General features: G+C 38.6%; 1 long non-coding RNA gene across 1 annotated transcript in view; it reads right to left on the bottom strand.

Moving 5' to 3' along the window:
• LOC147873664 (uncharacterized) overlaps positions 1–27,428 on the bottom strand; it is a 165,429-nt gene extending 138,001 nt beyond the window's left edge. Inside the window, exons 1-2 of the long non-coding RNA XR_015535506.1 lie at positions 27,181–27,428; positions 11,261–11,327 (exon numbers count right to left, since the gene is read on the bottom strand). This is a non-coding gene — a long non-coding RNA (uncharacterized LOC147873664). The remainder of the gene's footprint in view (positions 1–11,260; positions 11,328–27,180) is intronic.

Below are 27,428 nucleotides of genomic sequence, written 5' to 3'. Positions count from 1 at the left end.
TAAATTTATGCGGGTTCACTTGTTTCCATAGTTACAAGCAACACAGATGTACTCGTGTGGAGCGTGGAGCGTGGTGATTAATAAACGCAGTTTCAGGCAAAATAATGGGAGCAAACAGCAGGTGCTCTTTTTGAGTCCAGTGACCACAATGTAATTGAAACGCCTGAAGGCAATACGCTGATTGAAAGTGCTCTGAATCGTAAAAATTACAATATAAAAAGGAATACATAACAAATCGTATTCAGATCAATTGAATTCCATAACGTTCTCATAAATCATATACTGCATCGAACTAACATAATCCTGTCAACTAAAAGATTCAGTATTACTGACATCATTGCTGCATGATTCTGAGCCAAATCCAATCTATTTCCCTATCTTTACCAGTATTACTCACTCTCCACTTCGTAAACGAAATCAACGGCATTTCAAGGCATTTTCCCAACCCAGTTCCGCAGTCGCTTCTCTTCCTCACCATCCGAGCCACATGCCCAGCCCATCCCAACCACCTAGATGCCATTATACTGTACAAGAACTTCAGGTTACGGATATGGCCATGATCGTGCTGCCTCCATCATCAGGTCGATGAGCAACGCATCGCCCTGATGATCGGTGCAGCAAATACCCCTGAAAAGTCGGTAAACGTCTACCAAACTACACGACGCTACAACCAATAAGAGAGGCATCTTCGCACTCATTGCCGCGAGAAAATCATATCCTAATTTTTCCAAGTTATCTGTGAGCTTCACAAAGTGTGTACCCCTACACTAAGGACAGTCTTTATACAAATAGGTTAGTCTCAGTTTATAAGATGCCTCACTTCAACTTCCCTAGGTCCGGAAATAGGGATTAGCTCTATCTCCGAAACGTCGTTTTATATTTTTATTTTACTAGACGATGGAAAATATCTAAAGAATTTTTTATTCAAATAACTCACCATCGTCACGAACTCTTAGATTTGATATATTCTTTTGTACATTTTATTTTATAAGCTACAAAATTTACACTTCTTCAATGAATAAGAAGTATTGTAGTGGATTTTAGGTTATTTTTTAAGGGAAACGTTTGGAAGCATTTTGTGATGATGATTTATTTTAGTGACGTACAAGTGTATAAGAAATTATCAGAATTAAATATTCTATTCAAGTTACCCAATAAGGTCTGAATATATGGACTTAGAAGCAAACCTAAGACTTGCGTTTGTGTACCACGACTACGCCGGAATACAAAGGGCAGAACTAGGCGACGTCTAAATGTCCTGAAGTGCGATGTAACTCTTCAATCGAGCGATTCTGTGTCAACAGTTTTCAAAATCAGGAAGCTGAGGAAAGATCTCGTTTTCAAACATTCCTCGTCTGATTTCGAGTGACTGTTATACAGGTTCTTTGAAACTTAAAACCGCGACCGAACAATAAGAGAAGACGCTTCGTTGGAGATCACAATGCCGTCGTTGCCAAGCAACGGTGACTGATGACGTCATGGAGTAAAGCCGCGGTAGTTTCGCTGCAGAAACCATTCAATAGACTAGATTACCATATCTTCTTCCTCAGAGAATTCTTTGTTTAAAATTTATCACTGTCATCACATTGTGCGAAGTTAATAACCACGTCGTAAGATTCGCTTCAATTCTGTCCAGTATGTTACGTTTTCCCACATGCTGTTAGGCTTCATGTCCTAATCACGTGAACGTTTACGTAATGAAGAAAGAACAATGGGTGTTTAATGACGTTTCGGAGGTGCTTGCTGCTTCTGTGATCAGGGCGATCGCCCTCATCATGGACGAAGCAAGCACCTGTGGAACACAAGCTTCTAACAGACTACACAGCACAACTCAGAAGACAACCATCTTCATATTTACTGCCGTGAGAACCCAATCCGATCAATTTATTTCCCGTGTTCTGTTATTCCGTGAAAGTACAAACCTTGTTGGGCCGACAACCGACCCCAGGATCGGTACAAAATGTTCAAGGGAAACAGAGTTTCAGAATTATTTATGAATCGGAACACGGCTAATCCATCATACATGAAGAAAAAAGAACCATTACAAATTTCGTCTATAAACCATAGACTGAAATATGTATGAGACTCCAGAAAATAATCAGATAATTTTAAATTATACGGAATGAATTAGGTGAAACCACCTGTAAGTTGTCAACGAAGAGTGAACACACCATAGAAAAAAATGTCAATGTGTAGACTAGATCTAAAGCTTTCTTGTTTAAACTATTTTTGACCTTAATAGGGTGAAGAAGGAATACTGCGGTGGTTTTCCACCTCGGTCCACGCGATAAATCAATATACGTCATCAGTAGCAAGAGCTCCATTAAAGCAAAGCGTGGCAACGCCATAAAGATATTATAAGGGAACGGTGACTAATATGCTTCTAAAAAGCCTGCAGACTTCAGAACGGCGCCAAGGAGCTCAGTACTAATTGCGTAAAGAACGGCTTCGCTCACAACTCACAGACATACAGGAACTTTTATAACAAAAGCAGCAAGGAAGTGTTTTCTGGAACAGTAAACAAGTTCCTCAGTTGGTCAAGAAATTCTGAGCCCTGTACTGAAGCCCACTTACGCAGGCCAACTTTCGCTTGCCAGTTAGTTATATTATAATGAATGTCTTCCATCTGATATTAAATTAAAATATAGTTTGGTACTTAAATTCACGACAGGTGCACAGATACGAAGCAATCGTTTCTATGAACAATTGGAGGCTGGGCCGTGTTTACGTCGGGGCGAGCGACGCAGCCGCCCTGGGCCCCGATGTAAGAAATACTTCTTGCACAGCGACACCTTAGTCGCCCAAGAAGTGAAAATGTGACATAGAGCATGTTGAAGTATAGCCCATTATTCTAATATTAAAACAGAGATAATGCGCTCTTAAATAAATTTAGATCTTGGCTCCAATAATATTAAATAAAACAGGTTAACGGACTTGTTTCTTTCTTATCCTTTTATCTTCTCTATTTATTGTGCGTCTAGAAATCTTAAGCAGGGGTCCGCCGTCTCTCTAGAGACTTTTCTGCCTAAAGATCCCAACACGGTTCCTCACATTGGTTGTGAGAGGCTGGATAACATTCTGTCGCTCTCAGAGGTTATCTTGTAGGAGTACAGATACTACAGTGCTCCAGATGGCATTGATTAGTCATACAGCATTGGGACAGTTGATTATTCCGCTCACAGTGCGAGACATTCCATTCCCGGAGGAGCCGGTTAGTTTATTGAAGTCAAGACAAGTCAAGTTCAGGCGTATATCTCCCAAAAGCACATCATCAACCCAGGGAGACAGAAGAGCACGAACAAATATAAAGTGAATCGGTTCCAGAACAAAGCTGATATATCTATCAGTCAAAGTGACGAAAGTGTATACAAATGTTTGCTTTCGTGTTTAACGTTACAAATTATACTCTTGGAAGGTAATATCATTAGATATATTCTATTATTACCATAATGTCATTATCATTATCATTCATATTATAGAAACACTGCATTGGTCATTGTACATTCACTGAGTAATATTTTATATAAACGATATTTCGCCAGTTGGATCTTTTCCCGTCTTAAAGTGATTGGATAACATTGCACCAATTGGTCAAAATATCAGCCATTTATAAAATTTTAAGATGCACTGTCGTGTTCATAAGAAAATGCCGCTGTACCCTATTTTAAGCCACTCGTCATCACGACTCCATGAATACGAGCTAGGAGTGCTAACCACTGAGTGCGGATACATACTAATACAGCAACCCCCGAATCCTACTGGGATATGCTATCGCTGTGCCAACTCGCTCAACAGAGCTGTTCCACCGCATGCTTCTGCAAAAGTGAGAAACGGACGTACATTTTCAAGGCACCTCTTACATAATAACAAATGACCCTCGACTTGGATTGATCCCCAGACGGTTTACTCTTACGAATACAAATTTTACTTTTGTTGGTAAATCGCCAAGCTTGAACAGCTTTGTTTCACGGTGGTAGCTTCTATGGCTTCTTAGTTGGTTGTTAGAACTTGATCCACCGATTTTGGCCGATGACCTTGTAGGGAGAGCACAATATGCGGACCACTCAATGAAGGAAGGAGTTTCCGGCAGTCAGTACAGTCTGTGTCAGTGCGACAGTGTGGAAGCCTGTTATTATTGTCTTTTCCTCTGCTCCATACCGTGGTGGTATTTTATTTGGAGTGTACTGTACGCGGCCTGCTGTCATCCCTACCAGCAAACTTCTGGTAACTGACTCGCTCCGAGGTTCCGATTCACAAAGTTCAGCGATCAAAAACGCTGGAACGCAGTATACAGTGCTAGTTACATTACTTAACAACAACGCCTTAACTTGAGACGCTACTTAGAGTCGAATGCGATGAGTGATATGCATGATAAATAAAGAAGATCGAGTAAGTAGTCATAGTTGTGCCTTCTGACATTCGTGCGGAAGAATCCGACAAAAATCTCAAAAATCTTCGGTATGTTGGGCGGAAATTGGACTGGATACTTCTAAAACACAAATAAAATACTCGACCTTCTTGATCTTTGCCACATACCATAACGGAAAGAGAGACATCAACAGTGTGACTACTAGTTCCACGAGAAATAACAACCAAATAGAAGCAGCTACCCAAAATGCAGTACTGGTATTATGTAAGCCTCATTCATTAAGTAGATAACCTTTCTAATGATTAGCACACAGTGCTACGACATTAAGAAAAGGTAAAAAGAAAGAAACACAAACGATTTCGGAACACACATTAGTTACACCACAATTTCTTCGCGAACTGATCGTAACTTAAGCCTAAATGAGATCTACATGTAACTTTATGTTACCATAAAGTTTGTAACAACTGCAAGAAACTAGGCCCGAACTAAGTACAGCTGGCTACCGTTTCTTATAGCAGCATAAATTTCAAGTTTCTAAGTGATGGTACTTTGCAACACACACTAAGTTACTGAACGCCGCGGTTCAGTGGTCAGCATTTCAGTGTCCTATTTAGAAAGTCATGGGATTTACTTTCGGCTTGAAAACTGGCTGTTTGAGAGCTCTCTGGATCTCAACAGTTCATCAAGGCAAAATCTGGGACAGCAGCTAAGAGCTATTTGCACATACTTGCCAATTCATAACTCACAATCACACAAACAAACAAACAGAAAAGAAACATAGGGCACAACACATTTTCCTACAGAATTTTAAAACAGGATTTTATTTACAATTCATACAAGTATTAACGTTGATCATAAGTTAACGTCACCAAAGAAAGCATTTTTTGGAGTGATTTTGCTATCGCCACTCAAGACCCTGATTACAAAACTGAGCGAATTCAGAGTACCAAAACAAGGAAGGTAGGAGGAGAAAAAGGCGAATAAAACTGAGTTGAATGGAAGGGAAGAGTTTGAGGGGAAGAGAATTTAAATAAAAAAGAAGAACGTAAAAATAAAATGATTAGAAAACAAAACTTGTTTTTCGAGTCGACTCCATCCACGAGCTTTTTCAAAATACTATATTTTCACAACAAATTCATTCACTCCTGCTGACTTTTGTATGAAATATATAATGGGAATACGATAGTATGAAAAGGTTTGGGTCCATATTTGTATAAGATGCAGTAACGTACCCATTAAGCGAGCAGTACTAGGATCTCAAAAATGTACAAGGCCGTGATGTAATTACAGAAGAGGAGAGTAACGTAACACCACGTGCCATCTGCGTGATCTGCACTGGCTGCCCAACTAACACGAGGAAAGTATTTATTATGTGAGTAGACGACAACGTTATTTATTTCAAATCCTTAAACGATCTGAAATGAATTATCCGCTAAAACATGTTGGCGGGACTAATAATTTGAAAAAATAAAAGGCTTCTGTCTTACTTCTATGGTTCAGTGGTACTCCATCCATTTTCGACAGTCCAACCGATCACAAAAAAAGCAGCGTACCCAACTACAGCCAGCAAGGCTAAAAATCCTAATAACGACGCCTCGCTGGCTGAAATTGGCGAACGACGTATTTTATCTGATCGGTATTGCTGTGGTCCAGCATATGCAGTACCAATGAATCACGAAAGTAATACAGAATTTTTTTTGCTTTTCGTTTTTTTTCTAAGTTTTAGCCGAAATAACACTGTTAACAAACACGCTCCGCCCCTGGCACAAATCATGTCAATATAATTACAGTTCGATAGTAAACAACGCTTGCAGCTGATACAAATTCGTCTGTCAGTACGGCATCGAACTCGTTTAAAGAAATAAGGCAGTGCGCCCAGACTCGTCAGTTGAATATAGTGATAATGATAAAGAACTGAGATTTTGTCCATAGCGGAATTCAAACCAACGAACAAGCTATTGTTATATTAGAAGGCTACTACGGTACTGGCCCTTTGCATAAGCTACCCGAATTTTTAACTATCGCATTTCCTCGACCTTAAAACACCGTCGATTATAAGACGCACTCTTGCTTTAACAATAGGTACGCTGTATCGATCTTAGACGCCATATAAATATTAAAACGCGCCTCGATTTAAGACAATTTAAAGTGACTCGTTTTTAAATAAAGCGCGTATTAAAATCGATTAAATAAGATATTTCAACGATGAGATTTTATAAAGCAAGGTATTTTTCTCTGTTTCATATTTTAACGGTTACTTTAAATTGTCGAAAAACAATTATAACTGCTCAGAAACGGCAAAAAAGGTTTCTTACAATGATTCTGTAACACACCAAACAAAACTCAAACCAAAAGCGAGAATACCACTCCCACCGCGAGGAGAAGGTCAGATAATAATCAAATAGGCTTAGTGCTTTGAAGGTACTAAACTGGATGTACGTCCGATTTCTGAAATGGTTCTTCAGTTAACATAAAATGTTTTACGAACGTCCACTGGGATACGAAGAACATAACAAGCACACTACAAAAGCAGAGGATTCAAATCGCGAAATACGGAACACACTATTCAGATTAATCCACATGCAAAGGGGAAGAAATTTTTATTACAGATCCCACGTAACTTTCCAGCATGTCCACTTCATATAAACACACACATTGACCTAGCTGAAAGCATTGGTATTCGATAGACATCGATATTTTGATGGCGTCCACATCGACCGGGAGGAATTGAGAGGGTGGCAATAGACAAGATGGTCCCTCGTCGGCAACCTCATGCCTCGACCTGACCCCTGTCTCTTCCAGCCAACTTCCTCTCTCGAAAGTCAGAGCAATAATTCACCAGCGTGCAGGAATGACTTTAGACCTCTCTTACTTCCACCCTTACTTTTTTGATAGCTTTGTTTGTCATCTATGGAATTTCAAAGGAAAGTATAATTCTTTTCTTTTCTCTTTTATGTCATACTCCAGCTATACGGGTTCGAATACTAGAGCTTTGTGGACAGACGCAAAAGAATACCAGGTAGTATAACAACAGACTGTTGACAGAAGTTTCTGTTGTGATTTGAAACTTACCAACCAAAGTCTGTGACTCATAGTCTCGTACAGCTAAAGAAGGCTACTTTCCGTGTAGTATATTACAAGTTTACCGACGTTTCAGACGTGTTTTCTTCCTCCATAAACAGGGCGATCAGGGCCTTTAATAGACAATTAGACGCTTGGTGCTCTCAGTAACCGCTAAGGTCAATTGTACCCGGTTAATCGAACATCCATGTTCCATTCAATTCACGGAAAACTCTATTTGCATTAAGAATACTATAGAAATCTATGTTTTATTCAGTTTCCGTCTGCAAATTATAAAAGATAACACGTAACCCTCTAATACCGAAGCGTATCTATATAATATTTACAGATTTAGATCCTAGGCATATAAAACAATATTTCTCCATTACAAAGAGACATCCCTTAATGTCGTCTACGAAAATTATTGAGGCTTATTCTAAGAATCACATGAAACTCGTAAATGCAAAATGTGGAAATAATTCAGACGAAACTGTGGGCATGCGCAGAAGGAAATGAGCCATGTTCAGCTAACAAGGTTAAGCTTTATTTTAATTTGGAGTTATTGGATTAGGTTGGATTGAGTTAGGTAAGATTAGATATGCACATGCGGAAAATTACGTCAGCGCATGCGCAACAGGCAGTTGGCAAAATTAGGCTTCTAACGGACAGATTACGTTGAATTTGGTTACGTTGGCCTACTTTAGGTTACGTAAGTTGAGGTTAGTTACGCACATGCGCAAGCGACAGTGTGCGCATGAGCAGATGCAAACGCAACCTCCCGTCAGTTCTCCTATACTAATTTAATGCTCATTTTTGTTCTACTAATCACTTATTACGCACAATTGCTTAAGCTTTGCTTGTCACAGGAATTTATAAACCAGAGTATAGAAAAAATAAAACATACATTTATTTAAGCCTATTATATTTATATTTTCATACTATGAAGTATAAAAACATGTCTGTCTATTCTTTCCACCTTCTTATATTAAGAGGATCCCGAGTTACGTAAACTATTCCATTAGGTACAAAAAACATTTCCAGATGCGGAAAATTTTGCGATTATACAATACCTGTTCCATATCCTTCCTCTTCTACAGATGAAGCTCTTTGTCGTCCAACGCCAGACTGTCGCTTTGAGTGAAACATATTAGCACCAGAATTAAAATGTAAATGAAATGTTGTTGTAAATGTTAATTCGCTATGCTTATAACGACATTTTTCCGTGCTTTCATGTTTTTTTTACAAAGCAAAAACGTGCACAATCACGCATACGTTAGTATATTACAGTAACAATTTCGACTTGCGCAAAATTCGGGTTACTCAAGATCACCCAAAACGGAATGACTGCGTAAGTCGTGGAGCGTCTGTAATTAAATAAATTTAATCGGAAAAGGTATTAAACATTCGCGTCATGGTCTAACCAAAATGTATGTGACAGTTCTCTGTAGCGAAATTAACAGTTTAACTGTAATATTTTGTTTGCCTGCACGTATTTCAACTTTAGTTTTTTTGTTGTGAGCTTTCAAAGGAAAATGCAGTAGCCACTGAAACACGTGCATCATTCTGGTGTTTATTTACAAAATATGTGCCTGTATAATTGAATTACAAGGATGCGCTTTGAAAATGACAAATCTCAAAATCTGCTGTTTCCACTCACTTCAGTAGCATATTATGACTAGTGTAAAATGAGAGGGCGATGAGAATGGCGGATGCTGGACATAGTTTTCAAACAGCACGTCACAACGAGCAGTAACAGTAGCGATTTTCGAAATCAGTGTCGATAATAAATAAACCCGATATCTACTTTTTTCCCCAAAGTTATTCCAAAGGGGTGTCAGTATTTCAAACTTAAACAATTATTAAATGCAGAAAGGAACAAATCAATCTATTCATAAATAACAGTATATTGTTTATTTTAATTGTTATTTTGATATGATTTCCATTTGTAACTATTTAATCGTGGTTTCAACGGAGCAACCAATGTGTCCATGTTATTTTACGACTGGCAGTTACTCCGGCTTAATGACAAACCACCATTATAATAGTTCCCACACATATTTCAAGTCAGGAGTCTTAGTCGCCATGATGCGTTTTGTTAATTAGTAGACTAGTTATAATTAAATTCTTTGTTTTAACGTGCTAACTCAACGGCTTCATGAGCCGAATACATTCAGCACAAGAAGATAAAATAAACTTCAGAAAGAGAAAACGTTAAAAAATAAGCAAAACAAGACTAAGCTGAATGATCGTTCACATAATAAATCTAAACAATTCCTCGTATCGAAAAGGTGTACTCGAAGGAGACAATGTTTTTGTCAAAAATGTGCAAAAACCTACATACCGTTCACAGAAAAATGTTACAATGCACTGATTATGCTGAAAGTATAAAATATTCTTATTTACTTTCATTCTTTACATCTGAAGACGAAGACAGATCCACTCTTCCATAAGTTAATAGCAGACGATGACCAAAATCCAAAAACTCGATAGTCCAAATAACTTTAACGTCATTTAATTACAATGTCCTGTGAATTATAAAGACACGGCGTATTTTAGAGGAAATTCAATACCTAAATCAGAGAAGCACGTAACATGATACAAAGTATGCTTTTCGTTTTGCGGGTTAAGTATTTAAAGCTTACGAGGTTCAAGCTCCTAGAAAGCAATATATATTTACTGTAGACCCGCACTCAGAAAAGAAAAACGGGTAAAGATTTGATAAAAATGTGAGTTTTTTGCTTAGTCGACTTGTGCTATGGGACAAAATCCTCTGATATTCTCAGAAGCACAAGCAAAAGGACAGACACGAGGATAAGACACTCTAGCGGAGCGGGAGGTTAAGTCTGCGGGTTATCTCAGATCCACGGCAGAGTGTAAGAACGTTCTTTCAAGACAAAGCCTCCTGAAAGTCAATGATGATGCGATCCACATCAGGCTCTCTTGATATCAAGCCGACACACTCCCTACAGTCTGCACACCATCGCGTAGACTACAACGAGTATCTAAACACACGCATTTTCATGCATACATACATGCAGACCTGCATCCATACTCTTATATGCACACGCATACATATATCAGAATCACGTATGTATACGTAGGCCTAAATACACGTAAACGTTGTTCCAGCACCTGAGACAGATGAGACCTATCTATCCTTGAAAATTGCCGTCTTCTGGGTTGTTGCGCTGTGTAGTCTGGTAGATGTTTACCAACGTTTCAGAGGTCATACTGCCTCCATCATCAGGGCGATGAGTATAAAGATTTCTGTCTTCTGGTTGTTGCGCTGTGTAGTCTGGTAGATGTTTACCAACGTTTCAGAGGTCATGCTGCCTCCGTCATCAGGGCGATGATGACGGAGGCAGCATGACCTCTGAAACGTCGGTAAACATCTACCAGACTACACAGCGCAACAACCCAGAGGACGGCAATCTTCAGACTCACCGCCGTGAAAACCTCAAATCCTTCCTTCAACGGTCGTCCATACTTTCATGTTTCTCCCTGTTCTTAATTTTACCTTTAATTTGAGGACCTAAGACCCATAACAATAAATTGCTTTGACAACAGCCCTTCTAATGAAAATGATAGCCACGCCATTCGCAGATTTATAAAAAGCAAATATTCACAATAACCTGACTATTTTAGTCGTTCAATTATTATGGTTTACATTAAGGTTAGTTAACTCAAAACCAAAACTGAATTACAAATGACAGTGATTCATTAGCTTGGAATACGTAAAGCGTAACTGCAAATTCTGTCCATCTTCAGATTCAGAGACAATATTATAAATTGTTCCGTTACGAAACAAACTTATATGGTAAATAAACTTACCAACTGCTATCATCTTTGTGCTGCTTGTCACTGTTAGGGGCAGAAGACCTGGGCTTCTTCATGTTCCCTGCAGACACAGAAGGCGAATGTCAGTGACTATACCGTAAAAACGTGAACAAATGTACGACAGAGTAGTTCGAGGCTTTAACGTCCTCTTGGTTCTCAATAACCGCAGTTATTTAGATGAGTCGAGCGAACGCGGCATCTTCGCGCGCCACCGCTCCAGAAGCTTGGCAGGTTTCCACGGCCGTTTACCCTCAATAAAACGCAGCGTTACAGCGTCAAATGGCGCTGTTGATGTATGTGTTCCTTACCACTGGTTAAGCTGCAAGGTAAACTGCAGACCGCAACACATCCACGTTACCGTAAAACACACTACCGGGCTTTCAAAGTAGGCATTCAAACAAACACACAGCCTTCTTCGTTACGGTACACTTTCGGAGTCAAATCTAGAGACCAGAACTTTACTTGTGTATTTTTCTTCGTTTATATGCCTCTATATTTTCTTACTTCAATATTTACCTCCTTATTAATTTATAAAATTACGTATCAATTTTTCCGCGTACAATATATTTATTTACATAGTTATAATTTATACAAATAAATTGACGTTGAGGTGTGACCAGTTTATTACGTTCAAGATCTCAGAATTCCACCCGTACTATGTTTCGTATTACTGAAACTGCTTTATTTTCAAAGAGCCAAATTTGGCACTGTACACAGAGCGCAAAGTGGCCTAAATGAAAAGCTCCAACAAACCTTACCCTGCAAGCGATACGTTGCATCACACTTTTGATTTGGATTCTCAGTAGCCATGACTTCCCCCTCAGTCGATAAGGAAAATGCCATTGTATCAACTTTCATCTATCCTGTATACGTTGTCCAAATATGATTTCAAACTTAAAATTTATGTATATCTCCTTTAATTCGTTGAGACAATAACTTGAAATAGGTCGCTACATCCATCATTGACAATCAACCTGCCACTTGATGCCAAGAAAATGATGTAATTGAGAAAGCGTCATCATATTACCAAAAATAAGTTAGTAGAGTCGTCATCAAATGAAAAATTCTGCGATTTCAGGAAAAAAGACTATATATCGATTCTTACAGCCATCAAATTTAAGACGCGCGATTTCAGAAATTATAATGTGTGAAAAAGTGCATCTTAAAATTCGGGATATACGGCATTATTTTAGTTATGAAAGCAATTTCACATTACGAAATAAGGTACGTTCGTATTAACGGAATACTAAGACATTAAATAAATCTTGAACGTTTACATAATTTAATTAAATTTTGCAAGATTTGAGGTTTTCGCAACGGTGAGTATGAAGAGTTCTGTCTTCTGGTTTGTTGCGTTGTGTATTCTGGTCGATGTTAACCAACGTTTCAGAGGTCATGCTGCCTCCGTCATCAGGCTACACCATTCACATTCCGGCACCTATAAACCTAGCCCCACACACCCTATTGGCTTATTCATCGCCCTGATGACGGAGGCAGCAAGGACCTCTGAAACGTCTGTAAAATTCACCAGACTACATAGCGCAACAACTCAGAAGACAGAAATCTTCTTAATTAAACTTATCTTCGCCACAAAATTTTTCTAGGTTAACAAACCTAATCAGTATTTAAACACGTAACAATGCTTTCTGATACGCAATGGCAGCTGCTCCAGGAATCGGTATTCAGGTATTACAAATCTAGTGGGCACATTAGAAGTTTCTTCTTATTGTACTGATAGCCAATGTCATTCCCACTTCTTATCTAATATCCTCATTACGTTTATGATGTCATTTTGTATCCTGCGATCACTCTGAGGAAACGAGATTCTGCCATCTCCATTCTTGTAATTTCTCTTCTCATTAAATTCCAACATTCGGATCCATATTAAAACACAGATACGATTATTCTCTTAAAGGTTTTATTCAGGCTTCCTTAAGGAATGTTCCTACTATAGTTCCCACAGTTCCAACAATTACTGAAATCGGTTCAGATTTATAGTTTTTGTTACAAGTTTCCATCATAACAGCCAAAGTACGGCACAAATACACTTGACTCTCGTCATGTACGGTTATAACATCATTCATTACAGAAAACGTACAATATTCGTCATTTTTATGTTAAACTGGCATTAAAATCCTTTCTTGTTAAGCGTATCATCTGCATTTCCTCATACTGGAGAAAGTCCAACGTAACTAATAGGCTTTATAGTTCAGCCGCAAATAGAATATTCACTTTCCAGATAATACTGAAATAAAACGGAAGAAACGCGGATAACAAATGCGCGTAAACGGGGATCACATTTTAAATTGAAATACCGTTATTATTTAAAAACTTTACCATCTAAAGCATGCATTGCTGTTTCACGGAAAATATAAGTTAAAAGCAGGATTCAGTTAGATCATGCTCGTCTAACACAAATGGCTCGCGGACGTTAGGTTTGCAGGACTGTCAAAATATCACTTACAGGGTTATAATCATCTGTAACAGTATGGAAGTGGCAGGTGGCAGTCCCCTTGGGGTGTCAGCGTCACATAATCGGATATGATCCATTAGCATATAAATCATAGCGTCATATCCGCCCCCATTGCTTCCAAACCAATTAATTGTAGGCCTATACATGAATCCAATTACCAATTTCAATTTCAGCAGTACATCATTTATTCATGTATATTAGCAATGTTTGTACTAAAAACATCAATAATGCACGTGTTCTTCAAAATATACGCCATGTTTCAACACTAACGATTCATAAGTCTTTGGTAGTTTGAGGTTTTCACGGCGGTAAGTACGAAGATGGCTGTCTTCTGGGCTGTCTGTCTTACCGTCCTGACGATGGAAGCATCAAGGACCTCTGAAACGTTGGCATACTTCTACCAGATTACACGACGCTACAACCCACACGACAGCCATCTTTGTAATCCATTGATTTTAGGTTGTTACAAGTCTTTCATGACACAGGCGGTGTGACGGCAGAGTTGAACACTCTCGTACAACAGTCTCTCGTAAATTTCGAGACACTTCAATTTCAGAGCAATATCTCAAGAGGGTCGTAACTCGTGGGAAGCAGTTAATTTCCATTAAGACCATTCGCCCGATTGATGGACTGAAAGGGAAAGTCCTTGCTCTATAAATTAAGACTTACTGTACACGCTTACCGAGTTCTTGGTGACTTACACATTCTACCGATAAGTACTTAAACTTCGTTCTGATTTGCAAGAACTTTCCTTTTTATTCTCCGCCTGCCTTATATATGTTTCTTAGAGGGTGCACCAAAAACACTTACGTTTAGCCTGTCGTAGGAGAAAAGATATACAAATCCCACTTCTATTTTTCTGCAGAATATTAGTGACATTTGCCTTTGTTCAGGACGTTTCCACACTTGTGGGTTGCCTTTTATAAGTGCTAATTCTTGCATTTTATCTACCATCTGCCAGCCAAGACCTCTCCTCTCTATAGTTCCCATACCTTGGTCCGTGCATCGTGTGCATGGTGTGCCCCTAGATCTTCCTCCACGCACCTTCGTTTCCAACGAAATTATTCTTACTCTATGCTTACACATTCTCCTATCATGCACAAACGAGTGGCCTATTACCTTGACTACTATTTGACGACGACGACAAAAAAGGGACGAAAAATGAAAAATTATCGGATGCATATCTGAGCTTACGTCTGCCAGCGATGCTTTTCTTGAGAAATGGTGAACCGAGCGCGTAACCGGAATAAAGACATTGTACTCGGAGAACTTCTTACCCCCCTCCCCTCTCTCATCTTCTCCCTGTGACGTCAGGGAGTGTGGAGATGCGGTAGCAGACGCTGTCCGAAGAAAATTTAATTATTATGGCATTAAATCTTGGCTCCAGAAGGTAAACCGGGATAACATAAGACGTGTCTCTCCTGAAATTGAGATTCCGAACAAATTCTTGTTAGTTCCATATTTATGCTGACGTAATTACATTCTCTAACAACCACAGACGATATTGCACTTTAACATAGATCATATCACGCTGATTAACAATTACTGGTTGCGTGTCTCCCATTCGGTCATATAAGTTCTTCTCTTTCATGAGATTCACAAATTGCAGTGGTGCCACAACATTCATTCTACTTGTAATACATTATCTTTTAATTGTAATAGACACGTAATTTTATCCGAACCAGTACATTCCACCTACATGCTGCAACAAAAACAAAAACATTCGATGCAATGGTTTGTATTTGTTTATTTGCTAGTATTTTATATGACGACGCTGTCAATAGGTTGATCGGAATAGAATCGAAGAAAACGAGAGTGGCCTAATTTAAGAAAGTATCCCATCATTTACTTGGATATACTGAGAAAAACCACGAGGAACCTTATTCAGGAAAGCTGGTCTCGGGGTCGACATTTGAACCCGGGAGCTCCCAAACAAGGAGTGGCAATGTCGTCAGTTAACTCCGTGGGGCAAAGTCCTTCTTTAAAAGCCAACAGTGGCTCAGCTAGTCAGACATTCCCCACTTTGTATGAAACATAGGTTCATTACTGCGTTCACGATAGACACCACCGACCTTTATCCTGAGGTAATGTTATCGTTATTTCGAGGAAATTATTAACATTAAATCTATTTCTTTCTTAAAAAGATGTGGCATAACAGGTTTGCTATATATTCCATTATGATGGAGGCAACAATCACCTCTGAAACGTCTGTAAACCTCTACCATACTACAACAATCCAGAGGATAGCCATCTTCATATTCGTCTCCGTGAAAACCTGAAATCTCACCTGATGAAACAAGGTCAATAGTCCTATGAGGCTATAATACCCACAGAATCTGCATTCTACAGACTGTGTGACGCTATGTCAACTTCGTAGACTCCCTATGGTAGAAACACATAGCATACTTGGAAAAAGGTATAAGGAACTTCAACATCATGTTTCCCGCTACACTGTGAGGATAAACAGTGGCATCCCGCAAGAAAAGTTCCAGCAGGAAACTTCCAAAAGAATGTACGAGCCACAAGAAATCCTCTACTCGTTGCGCTGTAATAGTTAACTCCCAACTTTGTTCGAAAATCTCTTTCTACTTTCTTACTACGTAATTTCGCAGGAGTTCTGGTGCCAAGAAATGGAAAATGTTGCCGAGTGGCTGCGTCTACAAAGACATCTAATGTTACGTCAAAGGATGAGAATAAAAAGGAGAAAAGAACAACAACTCAGAATAAACAGAGGGACAAAAATACATGAAAGTTCATAATATGGTGGGCGTGGTATCCTATGCTCTCCTACGACTTCGCTTTATGGAATGAAAAGTTTCTCTTCTGCAAATATGAAGGACATCTCTGGACGCATCTAAAAAAATTCGTCTCTGCCTTCTAATAATGTTTCAGTCTTTCTTTGACATACGAATTTTCTTCCCCGGAGAAATCAAATAAACATCTCTCACCAGTGTCGATATTTCAAAACGAAGCTGGGAGAAGGCTGTGTGGTCAGCATTCCTAAAGGGTCTCAACACAGGATTCAAAGAATAATAATGTGGTTTGGAAAGTCAAAACAGAAAAGCAACTTTGCCTCAAAAGTAACGCTCCGAGTAGCCTGCTGAAAACATGAACACACATAAACAACGTGAACATTCCGTCGTTTGATGATCTTCTCGGTCTTGGTGTCGGGTATACTCGTCGGTAGATGCCAACATTTCGGAGGAACGCACTGTCCCCATATTAAAGTCTTCATATTCCGTCGTGTCTACCTAGTTGATGCACATTGTCTTTTGAGTTCTGTTTCTGTGATACTTTGAAGTGTGCACCATCGAAGGCGTTCTTCTACACCCTCCTACCTTCCTGCAATCGTCGCGCCGAGTCGACTGACAACGCACTGAGACTGCAGACAGACAGCGCGTACTGAAACGAACTGAACATTATTTAAAACGATGTAGTCGCCTTTTTTCTTAGTGTTCGAATTTTGTTCAACAATAACACAAGATTTGGCGTTTTACCTGCCTTCATACGTCCCTGCATTTGCCAGTTCTGCCACAAATAACAGTGGTTACTGGAATGCCAGGGTGTTAATCTATGTCCCAAACACACTCCTACCTTAATGCCTACCTCAGTTTTACGTCGCACAAACGAGGCTCTGACGACCAACTCCAAGAGGTATATGTACCGTGTGGTAGAAGTCCAAAAGAAAAGAAAAAAATGCTCATTAATTAGCAATCTCATTTATGATCTTACTGTTTCTAATTCTCAGCAGGGAGTTACCGGACAAGAGAATAAGCAGGCTCAAAGTAAGTTCTGAACAAAATTTCGACCTCAGGTTCACTACCTCGGGGTCGCAAGAGTGGATACTGTGATGTGACTGGATGTGCAGTTCCATAATGGTGCACCAGAGATTTGTAAATGACAGCACTAGCTGCAATTAACAGGGGACCGCAAATGCACTGTAACAACATATTCACATCATAATATAACGGTTAGGAGTCCCTACCTACTTCGTAACATGATGAAAATCTCCACTGCGGGCTGCTAATTAAGTAAACCAAATTGAACACGTTCGCTATGAATGAAGCGTAATTATGTCACGAAAATATTGTTATTTATGTTTTGACCTCCTTTTTACTGCTAAAATCATAAGCGAGAGCATTTATTTGATAAAGCTCTCTTGTGGCCACGGGGCTGTGTGCGATATTTTAACACTGTAGAATGACAACATAATAGAGGACTGTTTATTTGGAGCGTATCAGAACCACATACAAGTGCTGTCTCGGGCAACACGCTTATGATCGAAAGGCAATTCCATAAAACTCGCATGTACCATCAATAAATCCGTCTTTAATATTTATATTCGTTCAGTCCAGACTGACGAGGATGCTAAAGCAGAATTACTTAATTTTAAGTCATCATCAATTTCATTATGTACCGTGACAACGACTAACGCATTAATTAAAAGCAATCTTTGAGGACAGAAACAAATATCTGCTAGTAACACATGATTGCTCTGTCGGCATAGGGTACGTAACATTTTCTAACAGAATCTGCCATGAGTTTTGTCAATCTATTGTACCTTTCCTTAACACCAAAACTTTTCTACGACGCGTCTGTGTGGATTCACATAGCACCTCACACATTTTTACAGTTTTCCCCTTTATATTCTACGCCTCTGCAAAGCGCCTATCAACAGCTATTTGAGTTCAAATTCCTTTTGCCAATAATTTAGCCTCATGCATACTCCATCCCCTTACACTTAACCGAGTTACACCTAAGCAGAATAAATACATTTGACTTGTGATCAAACAGGTACTTCTGTGTATTAAATCTAAGATATTTGTGCAAAGGGCGTAGATCTCTTTGTGAATTACATTGTGTATGGTATCCTAGCAACGAAAAGACAGAAGACGGAAGAAAACTGAAACAAAAATTGAATACAGTTACCGGCTGTTTAATGTCAAAAACTTAGCTTTATGCTTCCACGGCAGATTTAAGAGTTACGTTTCTTCCCAAACATAAACAACGACACTTTTCCTGAAGTTCTTACGCCTTGTCCTTACGTTTTCGCGACTGGAGTTTACCCTGAAGATGGAAATTGCAATGTTTGCAGAAACACTGGCTAATTCTCAACATTCGATGTTGCTTATTCCGGAAATCCGAAGTTGTACATTGAATTATTTCCTCTTTCCTTGCTAATATTTAATAAGATAAACGTTTTTCTGCTAATATATTTAAGTTGCAGATCTCTGAAATTAAAATCACGAGTGCATGGCAAGCCACGAATCAGATTTCTTGTATATTTTCTGTACTTCGTTACTCTGTCGCCTGCTGTGAGACAATATGAAAAATCATAAATCTGTATGCCATAGGAACCTTTATCTTCTTAAGAAACTGCAAGTGATATAGGCTGATCACATACATTTTGAGATAAAATTAATAATTTACTAACACGAAGGCAGAGCCTCTTAAAGTGCTTTATGATAAATGTCGGTCATGTGTAATCATAAACTTCACTGACATCTGCTTGTATATGCGAGTCCGGTGAGGTGTTTCAATTGTGTCAGAGTCATGTACCCAACAGCTATGGCAACAATGACAACAATATGGGCCTCAGGGATGTAGGTCAGACAGCCGGGAGTCGAAACACGTGTGACATCCGAAACAGAGCTCGGTGATGGAAAAGCAATGTTTAGTCCCACGGCTTTGCGATCTCACTGATAGCGTAAAATTTAAACAGAGATAACATTACAACTAATGTTCTTTTGGGTTTGGCAGCGTGTAAACTCGTAGGTAGCTGCCAACGTTTCAGTGAAACATCCTGTCTTCATCTTCAGGACTGAAGTCCACACGGAAATAAAATCCAAAACACCGTTGTCATCCTCGCCACCATGAAAACCCCAGATCTCAAATATTTTAGTTGTGCCTATAATACGTTTGCTATCTGGGTGCACTAACATCCTTACATTTGTAGTGGCTGAAATAACTTCAGGCATTTAAAATTGCTGTTATATACACAGAAACCGTAAACATCGTCCTATGACAGTTTAAAACTGTCCAACTTTTAGTAATTATTACAAATTCCAACAATAACAGTTTTGAAGACCTAGGTAATTTATACTGGAATATTCTCATTTAATTTCAGTATCAGGTATATCAGTTTTAACAATAAAATGATTGACATTGACTATGATTGCCATATAGAAATTGTAAAATTGAACAATCTGATTTCACAGATATCTTAAATATTTAATTACTTATTATTAAACTTCCAATAATGCAACTGTATTGATCAATTAGTTCCAGATTTTAACTAGCTAAAGTATCCGTTCTTGGTACGGATTCATTAAATACGTCATTCTAAAATAACGAAATTGTTCAAGTTGTATCAAATATCGACAACGGGCCAATCAGCAGCCCAGCTCCACGTAGACAACCTCACTCAATCACAACAATAAATATCCCACATATCTTAACACATTACCCTAAACTTATAAATACGTGTATATTCGATTAATATTCTACGCGTAACTTTAACAAGCTTCATACGCAATGCGAACAATGACAGGACATTTAACCTCTCCAATGACACATGAAAGTAGGCGCACTTCAAGTAACAAACATTAAATTATTCTTCCTGTTACTACGTTAAGATTACCTAAAGAATATGACATAACAAGTGTTGTATAGACATGCCAAATAATATTATCCATAACATATAATACATTAAACAATATATTATGGCTGTCTGCAGATAAAAACAGCGGCAGACATAAACCGCGTTGTGCATTGCATGCCTCCTGGTAACAACCAGGTAGACGAGTGAAGAAAAATAACTGAGAGTACAGGATTTTATGCACAGAAAAGAAATCCTGTATTTCAGTTGCAGGAAGTGCAGGACAAGCTTTCTCCGTCACAAATCAAGAGACAGTGGTGTAATTAAAAAACAAAATTGCCCATATGGCTTTCCGCCAACTCTGGTTCAACACTACAAGCACCAATATTTGATATATGTAAACACAGCACACGATATTTCATTTTTAACATACATCATCTCCTGATCCTTTGTCTTGTAAAAAATCTGAAGGTTGTGGTGTTCTATTCTAAAATAATCAACTGGCTAACAAAGTCATCATTCATTTTTCTTGTGATCGGGAAATATTTATGTAAATTCTACTGGCATTTTCGGAAACAGAGATCGATTTCATTACGACGCTGTCGGGAGTTCAGACTACATTTCAAGTCAAATGATAGAATGACTGATAGACAATAAATAAAAAAGAATACGGAAGAAAACGTTCGTAATCTAGTTCAGGGTACTATCCCGGTATTTGCTTGGAGTAATTGAGGAATACCACGAAAAACTTGTCAGGGCAACCGGTCTTCGGTCCGAGATTTGAAACTGGTACCTACCGAATACGAAACAGGTTTTTGAAAACAAGGATCTGTGTTAGTGAAATTCATTAAGCAAATAGCGTCGAGGTCATATGCATTTTGAACTAGACTCGGCGTGTCTCATTTCTTTTGTCCTAGTTCAGTGCTTTACAATGTTCATCGCTAATATTTGAGAAAGTCTGTTCACATTGTGAATTTAATGCTACAGGCATACAGTACGGTTAATAAAAATCTGTGCTAAAAATACGTAGGTGGTCAGAAATACATTTAGAGAGAAATGTATGAAGTCTAAAACATTGTTCCCACAGTGTGGGGCGTAATATTTAGTCAGTGATACCATTACAAGTAAAATCCTATGGCGAATACTGATCCGATTCTCATCAACGCATAATATACGATCCTTTAAAACTCTTAGCAGGATTAAAAGTAAAGGTAGATGTTAACAGACAACCAATAGGAATCCCATATTCCGAACAATGAAGAATATAAATCTCGCATACAAACAATAAACTTAAAGTACTTGCGAGAAGTTCATTATCTGATTTTTTATAGTAAGAACGTTACGAGAGAAAAAATTAATGAGCTTGCAACACATAGTAAGAACAAGATCATTAGAGATTTATACAGTGGTACAGATGCATTTAAGAAGGGTTACCAACCTAGAAGTAACTTGGTAAAGGATGAGAATGGTGATCTGCTGACAGATTCCCACAACATTTTGAATAGGTGGAAGAATTTCTTCTCTCAGCTACTGAATGTGCATCGGGTTAGTGATGTTAGAGCTCGGCCATTAGTATATAAGCCTAGTCATTTTGAAGTTGAAATTACTGCTGAAAAAGTTGCGAAGGTATAAATCGCCAGGCTGCAATCAAATTCTGGCAGAACTGATTCAAGCAGGAGGTGAAATATTACATTCTAAGATCCATTCAAGGTAAAGTCCATACGTAAACAAAATTATTGGGCATCATCAGTGTGGGTTTCAACGTAATAGCTCAACTACTGATAACATTTTTTGTATTGGTCAGACATTAGAGAAACAATACTAGTTCAATTACACAGTACATAAGCTATTCATAGACTTCAAGAAAACCTATGATTGAGTTAGGAGGAAGGCAACATAAAATATTATTATTAAATTTGGTATACCCATGAAACTAGTTGGGCTTATTAAAATGTGTTTGAATGAAAATATTAAAATCCGTACAGGTAAACATTTGTCTAGCACGTTTCCTACTCAAAATACTATAAAACAATGAGATAATTTATCACCATTGCTTGGGTCACCAAAATGCAGAAAAAATCGTAACATAGAGATAACTAATGGGGCCCTTCGAAAATGTGGCAAAGTTTACATATTTGGGAGCGACAGCTACAAACCAAAAATTTTTATGAGGAAATTAAGAGCAGGTTAAATTCGCGTAATGCTTCCTACCATTCGGTTCACAACCTTTTGCCTTTTCGTCTGCTGCATACACGTAAAAATTAAAATACACAAGACTATAATTTGCCTGTAGTTTTGTATGGGTGTGAAACTTGGTCTCTGACACTGAGGCAGGAACGTAGACTGCGGGTGTTTGAGAACAGGGTGCCGAGGAGAATATTTAGACCTAAGAGGGACGAATTACCAGGAGGATGGAGGAAGTTGCATAACGAGGAACTTCATAAGTTGTACTCCTCGTCAAATCTAATAAGCATGATCAAGTCACGGAGGATGAGATGGGCAGGGCATGTAGTCCGCATGGGAGAGAAAAGGAATGTACGTATACAGGGTTCTGGTTTAAAAAATGAAGTTATTTTGAAAACGTCCTGGATATATATAAAATAACGAAAATTATGTGCGCGTTATTTCTGTATGTATAATAGCTTTGTCATCTCGTGAGCCTAAGCTGTGCGCATCCATGAACTATAGAAATTCTTGCGGAACTCTGTCATTTGCAATAGCTTTCCATATGTGCTTGTATTTTAAACAAATTCATTTAAACCAATACCTTCACAGAAACACAAATAACTAATGTTCACTTCCAGAACAGAAGCGCTGTACAATTGATGTTAAATCAGATCTGATAAATAAAATGACACATAATTAGAAGCAGTCCGTGTTTATGACGACTGTTACAATACATGTACATTGATTTCTCCGTGTGTTAAAATTTCCGGCAGAACTGTAGCATATTGATGTGATAACAGACATGTGTAACACGTATTACGAACGACCAGTGACTGCAATGCGACGAGAATAACTGGCCACTGTTAACTACGCTGTTTTAGCAGACCACACGAAAACGTATTGCATGTTTGTTTATTATTTTAGTTTATTTAACGACGATTTCGAATGAGAGAATGACAGTGAATAATGAATTGGAAAGGATGTGCAAGGAAGCGGTAGTTGCCTAATTTAAGGTATTATCCCGGCACTTGCTTGGAGGATATATCTTTCGCATTTACCGTGATTGTCCCTGATGTTGGGAACCGTCTCCCAAGTTGTTTACATGGTAGGTCCTCATGAGGGACAGCAAATGCGTATCCTTCACAACCTATAGGACAGAACTGTAAAGGCCCACAGAATGTTTAAGAATAAAAAAACTACAAAAATGTTCTTGCAGAGAATGAGAATCCAAGTTTGTTTTAAAAAAAACGCACGTAATTTTACAAAAGTTAAATAATACATTTAAATATATGAAAGACAAGCAAACAGGGAATACAAAAAACACGCAAAGCACAAAGCAGCTTTTATATTCCTTCATACAAACTCTGAAATTTCAATGTTTAAGAGTGGGAGATACAAGTCACTTTAATTTCTCGCGTTAACGCAGACAACTTTCTGTTGCAAAGTGTGACTTCCGGCTGAGAAATAGGCCATAATTAATTTTGCAATCCAAAAGTAATCCAGAAACCGTTGTGACAGATGATGCCAAATTCTAATCCTTTCCGATTCTATCAGATAAATTACATCTCTCTTTAGCGAGCAAAATCTGACGTCAGGAAAGACATTATAATAAGCATTTTACAGGTTAGTCAATTTGCGCTTAAATACCTTGGGCTACCTAAGGTGGCTTAAGATAATTTGTCCCCGCAGCCAAAGTGGTGATCTACGTAATGATGCTCTGAAAAGAATTTCCCAGTATGGTTGGCTCGAGATTACATACTCGGGGATTTGACATTTTACATTTCGTACGTCATGAAAAGTATCCGTTATTTTGTTTATACGAGATTCTCAAGGCAGTTAATATCTCACTTCGTCTTTATTTTCTTTCGTCGAAATTTAAACACAACTGAAATGTATCGGCAAACTTCTGAGTTTTACTATAAAACTCTCCGATATAAAATTTCGTAAAAATCCGTGCAGTCTTTATCGCGTTTTTATATGCAGACGGGTGGCCAGGCAGTTTTGACGACGACAAAAGGTGCAATTCTGAAATTTGTATGTGCAAACACGTCTAAAAAACGTAGTGGCGAAAACTAGACAAGTTCACGTATGGTAAGATTCATGGCTACTCTATTTGTTAGGCTTATGTAATAGCTTACGCATTTGAACAAACACAGCACTGACTTTATAAACACCCTGTACATAGCCAAGTTGTGGATGTGACAGAAATATAATTTATGATAATGTTACTATGTCACGCACTTCATTAGCGGTGCTCAGTACGGCGTATCACCACCAGCGAGCAGAGGGGAAAGGATAGGGACGAAGGGTGGAAATATCAAATAATTCATCTTGTACTTAGCAGGAAAAGCTAATTCTGAGAGCCACGAAATTGAACAGAGGGGATAAAAGAGAGAAGAAAAAAAGCAGGACATAATATCGAAACCCGCAGCGAACTCAAAAAGATTCTGAGAACTAATAAAGAGAATAAACAACATAAATGGGGAGAGTAACTTAAAAATTTACTTCACGTGACGGCTGTACAAGAACAGACAATATTTTTATCAGTTTCTGCTGCGCTGCTAACAGAATAGAATATGACAAATTGGTCCCCTACGCAAGCAGTTCACAGCTAACTGGAAGTACTCAGCCTAAGTCATTTTTGGGCATCTTACAATAATTGCAAACTAACTTTACACGAACATGGAGACGTATATGAGATAAAACACTAAAGTATAATATACATCTGGGCTGTGCAATCCACTGGCACCGATGCCGAGAGAGTTTGGTTGGCACCACTGCTTAGAGGTTTGGTACAAGTCTACGAGCGAATTCATTTTTCGTACTGAGCTCCACCAAACGGAAATATCTGAAAGGTTCATCTCTTACAGTAAAGGTACAATTTGGCTGCACGCGACAGAGACAAGCGACCGAGGCAGGCGACAGAGACGGGAGACGGACATATCGCAGCTTGTCGCCACACACTTTTGAGGTGACGACCAAGACATGCGGCAAAGTGTTTGTTTTCTTTGTTTTGTAGAGACATACGTGCACATATTCTGTGAAAAATGAGTACAAAAATGCTTCTAAAAAGGTTAATCGAAGAAGAAGAAGAAGATGTGTTGCTGTGTTATTTGTTGCGAAAGAAACAAAGAAAACCTATGAGTTCAATATTCAAAACCAGACGTGAAGAAGGATCTTTCTGTCGGTGGTCAGTGGTCGGTTTACTGCTACTAATTCTACCAATTGCTCATCTTGGTCACCAGTAAATTTAATTTCTGCCATTATTTTACTCAACAACACACGTGCTGCCTGAGCCCGTCGCGAGACACTACTGGTCCGAGAGCGGTCTCCTGTGCTTTGTCTCTGTCGCCTGTCTTTGTCTCGCGCTCGTAATTGTACTTCATACGAATGTACAGAGAGCAGCCAGGAAGCGACCAGTCTCGGTCTCACAATTCTGTCGCCTGCCTCGGTCGCTTGTCTCTGTCGCGTGCAGCCAAATTATACGTTAAGGATAAACGTAGATGGGGAGGGCAAACAAACCACTCCCTAACTGCATGGTAAACCATGAATTCGGATGTGACAGTGGCTTGACCTAGCCAAGAAATTCATGTTTTGCATGAAACCCGAAAGTGGACTACACAGTTTACAAAAGTCTTCCATGAAAACCTACTCTGTATAAGGTTCATTCAAGTCCCCATAATCAGAGCACAAGTTCCATTTCAATACAACCGTACTGCTATCATCACACAGGTAGATTTTAAGTGATTAGCTTTCTCTGTACACCAAATCTAACACACCGAACACTGAGGCACTAAATAGAATTTGAGGTTTTCACGACGGTGAGTCTGAAGATGGCTGTCTTCTATTGAGGCAGTAGATTAATGAAATAACGTACCAGCAGCCTGATGACGGAAAGTTTAAAATGTTTATACAATGGAATTAAATTCCTGTAATGCCGTAATGCATTACAGAGGATAGAGATTCCTCGAGTCTTTGGTCTTAACTGCACAGTCATGTGGGGCCGACTGATAACGATGTAGTTTTCATGCGCTGTGATGCCGTGTAGACTTGTAGAGAAATGTACTGTCTGCATTTTCAGGGCTGAAGTAGATATTTCGGAAATGTGAAGAAAATATTTACTTCCCAATCCCATCTCCTTTAAGCCCTTCACATGGAGACAGCACTTTTCTCAGAAATATTTGTATTTACCTTCATGTTCATACAATGTGACAATCCATAAGAACACCGTCATCATCTTTACCACACCTAACCGAATCATTAATAGGCTAATTACAAATTCCACTCAACAAAATAGCCTATTTTTGCTTACTAACACAGACTATTCCTGAATTGATTGAGAAAAACAACACAGCTTCAATTAACCTTCAGATTCCCTACTTACCATATGCTGGTAATTAAAATATATGTATACAAATACAATATTGTAGCTTAAAAAGCGTCTCCAGAAGGTCAGTCAACCTAGTAGGTCCTTTCTTGTTTCAGGCCATCCATATGTAGCTGTATACAGACGTAGACGTAGCATTGACTTACGTCAGTAAGAACATTAACCGTTAGGTAGGGTAGTTAAATATCTATCTTTAAATTACACAATCTAAGAAACAAATACACATTTATGACCGATAACAGGAAAGGTCCACCTTATAAGCCTTATAATTAAATTCAATCTTTCTTTACCTTCAATCTGCAACAAGTCTAACTTGAATTCTAGCATGTTCTTAGAGTAAGATCACCACGCGTAATAACAAACACTTTGAATGCTGTATAGACTATGGACTTATTTACACACAATATTTTATTCTGAGCACTTAATCTAGCGTGAAACGTTTTTAATTGTAAGTTAAACTGAACAAAGAACACTCAACCACAACACGGAACTACCAAACACGGGAAGTGACGCATTAACTGCTCTAGTCAGCCGTTGA

This window comes from Zootermopsis nevadensis, unplaced genomic scaffold (assembly GCF_977971745.1).
Source record: "Zootermopsis nevadensis isolate Lab colony 2312 unplaced genomic scaffold, Znev_1.0 Znev_ptg000017l, whole genome shotgun sequence".
Lineage (NCBI taxonomy): Eukaryota > Metazoa > Arthropoda > Insecta > Blattodea > Termopsidae > Zootermopsis > Zootermopsis nevadensis.
This window is presented reverse-complemented; position numbering and strand designations above follow the sequence as displayed.